Here is a 7,500-nt window from a genome sequence, read left to right as displayed (position 1 = left end):
TCTACAATATGCACACACACATACGATATATACATATATAAGAAATTGGAGAATCAGGAAATGATATTCACGAGACTCTTTCCTATTCACAACAATCTTCTTGCATGGATCTCTCGCGTATGAGATAATTTACAACTGGTTATGAGGCATCCTTTCGTGCAGACGTGTCTCGTCAGGTGCTCTTCAAAAAGTACCTCACTCAATTATCAAAAGGTACCTAGCTCCATTTTCTGTTTCTCTCATTTGTGATATACTCGATGGGTACTGAGGAGTTCCTGAGGTTGAGCTAGTGGCATTTCTATCAATACTGTGAATGACATCAGGAAGCCAAACACAGTGAAAGGGCTTTAATCGGCATACTACCAGGTGTATAACCAAAGTTTATATATTTATATATATATATATAATTGAATTAAATTTGGAGTCAACAAGGAGAACGGTTGGGCATCTACTTTTTTAATCGCTACAATTGTTTCCATGCAACGTAGTTCTCCAGTACTGGTACTTGATTATGCAACTGTTTTCCTGCATTATGTGATTTAGTTGTGTTTCCTCAGGCGATATGTAAATATTGTCTCCGTAAGTTCACATCATCGGCTTCAAGAACATCCTCTCTGTCTGTCGTGGTCTGAATTTAGTAGTGGTCACTGAGTTTATCAAGTTATATTGTTCCTGAAGGACCGTTGGCCAACTGCTTTGAATGCCTAGATGTAGTGGGATGGTGATTCTGCTACTGTTAAAGTGGTTGCCATTTTAAAGGGATTGGTATTTGATTTCGTTGTACTGTTGATTTGTTTTTTTGTGGTTGGTTTCACGTGTGATTGTCCTTAGCTGACTTTTAAGAATTGGCTATCCACCTTTACGTACTCTCAGATTCGTATCAGATATTCTCATTCCATATACAAGAAGCTACATCGGATTCAAATTTTGGTACAAGGCCAGCAAATTCGTGGAAGTGAATATTGATTTCAGTGCTCAACCGGTATTTATTTTACCGAGCCCCAAAGAATAAGATGCAAAGTCGACCTCGTTAGAATTTGAACTTTGAGCGTAAAAACGAACAAAATGGCGCTAATTATTTTGTCTGACCTGCTAACGATTCTGTCAACACGCCGCCTTCAAATACTGTAAGATATAGCAAAGACAGATTGGTCGCAGTTGTGACATGTTTATTTATAGTCTTTCTTGAGCATTGCCGTCTCGAAGCTAAACAACAACATTTTATCTTATGTTTGTAAATGAAGATCTAACAAATGCTAAATAAATAATGCAAAACGAACCTATTTAATTTTTATATGGTTTAATCCTATTTAGTTCCGATGAAAAATTTACAATATTAAAAATTACCAGAAATAGTTTTGACAGTTTGGCTTTCAGTTTTAAAAATGTTATTTTCCCTCTCATTGTTCTCTTAATAAATGTCTTAAGATGAGAACGAGTTGATCTCATTCTCTCCTGTAGACCGCCGAAAGTGGTGGAATTAAGGGAGATGGAACGAATGAATGAACGAACGAAGGAAAAGGAAGGAGACCTAGCCAAATTACGTATATCTGAATGAATTTTACTAATAGTACCCAAGAAATAAGTATTGGAGCTAAATCGGACAAAGGAATAAGTCAACCCATCACCTAAGATGTGGAACGCCTGCTCTGACGGCTCTACGCAGTGTTTTTCTCCACCGAAATACACTCGCAAATGTATTCATCAACCCAACTCTATATTTTAAACGCTTTCACAAGATTCTGCTCACTGGCATCGAAACCGAAGCAACGTAGTTGTGGTGTGAAATCGTTGCATGCGCATTAAAAGTAAATGATTTCCTTCTATTTGTTTAATGAGAGACTCGTGACATAGTGGTCAGGGTATTCGGGTGTCGATCGTAAGATCCTGAGTACTATTGCTGGCAGTTCTTGAGCAAGACACTTTATTTCACGTTGCTCCATTTCACTCAGCTGTAGAAGTTGAAAGGATCAACCTTGTCACATTCTATGTCACGTTGAATCTCCCTGAGAACTACGTTAAGTGTACGCGTGTCTGTAAAGTGCTCAGCCACATGCACGTTAATTTCACGAGCAGGCTGTTCCGTTGATCCGATCAACTGGAACCCACGTTGTCGTCGTCGTCGTCGGCAACGGCGGAGTGTGGAGTATTTGTTTAATGAGACATATGGCTCACCGAATCGGTAGAGTGAACGTATATTAATATGGAATTTTGTTACATCCCTTTCAAATCTGAGCGTAAAATTTCACCGTGTTCGACTTCAAGCTTTATCCATCCAGAATTAAGAAGATAAGTCCCAGGCATGATTTTATTGCCAGCATCATTCCTGTGTAGTATTATAAATTTAATTAAAACTCGGCCGATCAATCCATCACTGCACTTCACAATCTATATATATATATATTCGACGCATAACTGTTAGCAAAAATTCTAGGCTTGTTTACTAAAATTCGTGCGTGTTTGTCTGTCTTTGTATTGTGTCTGCCTTTGTGAAAAACAATAATATAAAAGATAGGAGAACCAAACCCTTTTATGTTATCTGATAATAGCTACAGTTTTTCACAAATGTTACATACGCACAAACAACTATATTCGTCGTTTTTTTTATGATTGTATGTGTCGACATTGTGAAAACATGTCTATTTCGCTTGATTGTGAATAACTACAGTAGATTCTGCCAATGAGTTTATCATCCAATATGTTCGTTTCTGTGTGATGTATGTGTAAGTCATACACATGGGAGTATTGGTTTGTCTGTGCGCGTAAATTTCGCCGTGTCTGTGAGAGAAGAAACCGCAGAAAGTCGCTGAATGTTTTTGTGACTGGATGTTGTTTGTCTAACTACTACTACTACTACAACTACTACTACTACTACTATACTACTACTACTACTAATAATAATAATAGTAATAATAATAATAATAATAAAACTTTTCCTGTAATTATTTTCGGAAATCTTATGATAGCTTTTGTTCAAGACATTTTATCAACTGTTTATCATTATCTTTTTTTATACTCATATTGTTATCATCATTATTGTTATCATCATTAGTGGTGGGAGTTAGTATAATCGTTAGCCCGCCGGACACAATCCCTGACATCATTCCTTCCGGATTTACGTCCTGAGTTCAAATTCCACCGAAGAAGACCTAATCTTTTATCCTCTCGGGTTCCATAAAACGAGTACTGGTCGAGTATTGGGATAAATGTAACCGACTAGCTGTCTCCCCTCAAAGTGTAGGCCCAGTAACTATACCAGAAAAATCATCATAAAGGGAAATAGCAGAATCTTTGGCACGTCGGACAAAATGGTTAAAAGGTTTCTTCTGGTTCGTTATGATCTGAGTTCAAATCTCGCCGAGGTTACCTTTGCCTTTCATTTTTGTGGAATCAATAAAATAAAGTACCAATCAAGTACTGAGCTTGATGATATTGACATGTAATTATCTCCAAATCGCCTGACTTGTGCCTAAATCAGAAACCATTATTAACAACATCATTGCTTTTTGGTGTTGTTTTCTTACTGTGATATAACGTTTCTTCGTGTACTTTTCTTTGTCGTTTATGTATTAAAAATTTTTCAATGAATTCGATTTTTTAAGTCTGCGTGTCGTGTCGCGTGAACATATTTACAAGGGAGAGTAAGAAGTTTTAAAATTATCTTTTATTTCGTTTTATAGGCAAAACAAACTAGCTGCAGTTAGTTTGGTACTGAACGCAATCTCAAAACTAAAAAGCAAAATGCTAACCTCTCTAAAAGAAAAACATCTTCAAACGTAGACAAACCTGTTTTGCTGTAGCACACGTATACTTTGTTAGAAAACAATGAATTTTTAGAAAGAAAATAAAGAAAAAAATAAAGAAATGAATAAATAATTAAATTAAAGAGATAAATAAAATGAACTAATCAAAACGTGCCCAACAAGGACATTTTTCATAAAAGTATAATTCCGTCTATAAAACGTGGAAGAATTATTTCACCAGAAACTTTTTCTTCGAGAGGGTGTACATGGCTTTCTCTAAGCCCATTAGTTATCAATTAAAGAAGGCTAAAGCCGGCATGTGCATCAGTATTTTATCAAGCAACTAATATAAAACACTCCGTGCTATCAGCCTGACCTTCAAAAACGTGAATGAAACATTCCCATAAACTTTTACCTCAATAAATGATCCAGGGTCATCAAATGTTGTGGTTATGGCAGTGACACTAAATCCTGTTTCGCTGTCCTTTGGTGTTCAATAGGGGCGTGTGGTAAACGCAGAAGTAACTAAGAACAAGTGATCAGAAGGAGTCAGCATGGATTTACAAATGCTTATGACCTTTCAAGAGTACATTGCACTTTCAGAACACTTCGTGAGCGAAGAGACAGAAAAAAATTTAGATAGATAGTGCAGGGCAGAAAAACTCACTGTGAGAGTGTTAGTAGCAGAACCACATGAGAACTTCTTTCAATGAATTAATACAGGATTGTGGTATTTGGAGCAGTTTCCAAAAGTTGCAATTTGCTGGGATCGAGAAATGTGATTAGAGGGACTTAGCTTCTACTTCGAGCAAGTTGACTGATTATATAGAACCTTCCTCTATTTAGTGGTGGTGATGTGAATTCAATTGTTTACCGTAAACAACACAGTGCACGGATTTAGCACAGCATACATTCAAATCGAGATGACATGGGAAAATAACTGGTAAAATGATTTACTAGAAGTAGTAATAAAATTTTATCAAATTAAATTCCATCTTCTTAAAAAAAAAGAGGTGGGGATGACTTTGAATAATGATAATATTCCAGGTGGACCAAAATGATCTGACACATTTGGAGGCTTAATAAAAGCGCAAAATAAGAAATAATGAAATGAAAATTTTTAATTTCTGAATGTACATATAATGCCATTTTATTTCATTAAGTTTTAAAAATTAAATCAGCTAAATGCTTCCCATCATTGTCAACACACTGATGGAGACGTTCATGAAAGTTATCGATAACTCTATGGATCACTTCTTCTAGAATGGTTGCTATTTCTACATAAATTGCACGTTTTAATTCATCAATAGATCGAGGGCGATGACTGGATTCTTTTATTATAAATATCCCCACAAGAAGAAATCACATTTCACCATTCCAGAAGAAATGATCCATAGAGATATCGATAACTTTCATGAACATCTCCAACAGTGTGTTGATAATGGTGGTAAGCATTTAGCTGATTTAATTTTTAAAACTTAATGAAATAAAATGGCATTATATGTATATTCAGAAAATAAAATTTTTCTTTTCATTATTTCTTATTTTGAGAATGTGTCAGATCATTTTGGTCCACCCTGTACTTCCAGGTTGACTAAAATATCGAACCGAATAATGGCAGCTGGGGAGCTTTTGAACGTAAATCTGATCCATCAGGTCACTCACGCGGCTAAACAGATACTACAACATTCAAATTTGCGATAACATAATGTAAAGTAGAAAGTTATCTACGTTAGTTTGCTAAAGAGGTGGATTGAATGAAGATATTGGTGGTTATTTAACTAGTGTTAGAGCTATCGTAGCTCAAGATTCTGCTTTTATCACTTCGCCTGTCGATTATATTTATGAGTTCTTATGTCGCGATACATCTGATTTATTGGTAAGATGGATAAAATCCACTTACTTATAATCATACTTTTAAGTTGTCTTGTGAATTGCTTATTATTACAAGTAGCATTATCTTTATGACTACGCGATAATTTATTTTCACGTCCAGAGTAATCGGATTTTAAGTTATTCTCAGTATATGCTGATATATTTATATGTGAACGAGTGTCTAAGTATACACAGCCAAACACACACCTACAGATATACTCACGTACATTATATACACAAACATATATGTGTGTGTGTGTATGTGTGTGTGTGTGTGTGAGTGTGGAGGCGTAATGGCCCAGTGGTTAGGGCAGCGGACTCGCGGTCGTAGGATCGCGGTTTTTGATTATTTTGATTATTTTGTTATTTTTTCAAATATTTTGTCCGCCATGGGTTTTGCAGTAAATCACTAAATCATCCATAACCTTTGTATTATCCTCTCAAATTACACCAAAATCTCAGGCAATAACAAATAATATCGTATGTAGTGTCTGTGAAAATTATAGAATAGAAAACAACTTCGATAAAAAAGTATTTCTACTTTTCTGACGAAAACAATGCCGTTCTGACATTTTGGCCGCCACTGTATATATATATATATATATATATATATATATATATATATATATATAATAAATACATTATATCGTAAAATATATTTCCCAACTAAATGTGGCGGTCCCATAGAGGACAATGTTACTGGTCGTTTCAGCCCCAGGAAGACGTTTCCTCCAGCTAGTTAACGACATACTGTCTGTTTCCGATGAATATTTACGAGGGGAGGTCATCGCAAATACTAATCGAACACAGATAGAGTGTCGTTAGCCAACAGGAGGGGATGTCTTCCTGGCGCTAGAAACAACAGTAACATCGTCCTCTATAAACCGCCACATTTAGTTGGCAAATATATTTTACGATTCCGTACTGTTACTGTTTACCTCTCACTCAGAGATTTAATATAGATTTTATATATACATATTCTTTTATGCTTTTATTCTTTAAAACGTTTCCGTCATTTGAATGCACCCACTCTGGAACACCGCATTAAAGAGTTTTAGTTGAAGAAATCGACCCCGGGACTTATTCTTTGTACCTCTTCTATCGGTCACTTTTGCCAAACCGCCAAATTACAGAGACGTAAAGACGCTAAGATCGATTGTCAAGTGATAAAGAGGAGTGACAAACACAGACACAAAAACACACATAAATACATATACATATATACATACATATATTTGTGTGTTTGTATGTGTGTGTGTATATATATATATATATATATATCAATACACAGACTCACATGCACACACACACACACACACACACACACACACACACACACACACATATATATATATATCTTCATCATCATCAGTTAACGTCTGTTGTCCATGCTGGCATGGGTTGGACGTTTTGACCAGAGCTGGCAAGTTAGAAATATGCACCAGACTTTCCCAAGGTGCCATGCAGTAAGATTGAACCCGGAACCATGTGGTTGGGAAGCAAGCTTCTGACTACACAGCCACACCTGCGACTAAATGCGTTTTTATATATGTGTATATATCTATATACATACATGCGTACACAAACACAGATATATATATATATATATATATATATATATATATATATATATATAACGTAGTATTATAGTCCTTAAGCCTATAGGCCATAATCCAATTAACACATATGTGGCGGGAGTGAAATGTGTCATTAAATATGGGTATGTTATTTAAGGAATTAGTATAGAATATGGAACAAACAGAATATCCGGATGCTTCGTGCACCAGCTTAAAGTAACCAACACAGTGTTGCTGACGTAAACAATAGTGAGAACTCTCGGAAATTGCTTGGTAGTATACTCAAGAACTCGTCAAATACTACC

This window comes from Octopus sinensis, linkage group LG1 (genome assembly GCF_006345805.1).
Source record: "Octopus sinensis linkage group LG1, ASM634580v1, whole genome shotgun sequence".
Classification (NCBI taxonomy): Eukaryota; Metazoa; Mollusca; class Cephalopoda; order Octopoda; family Octopodidae; genus Octopus; species Octopus sinensis.
Note: the sequence above shows the minus strand (reverse complement) of the source record.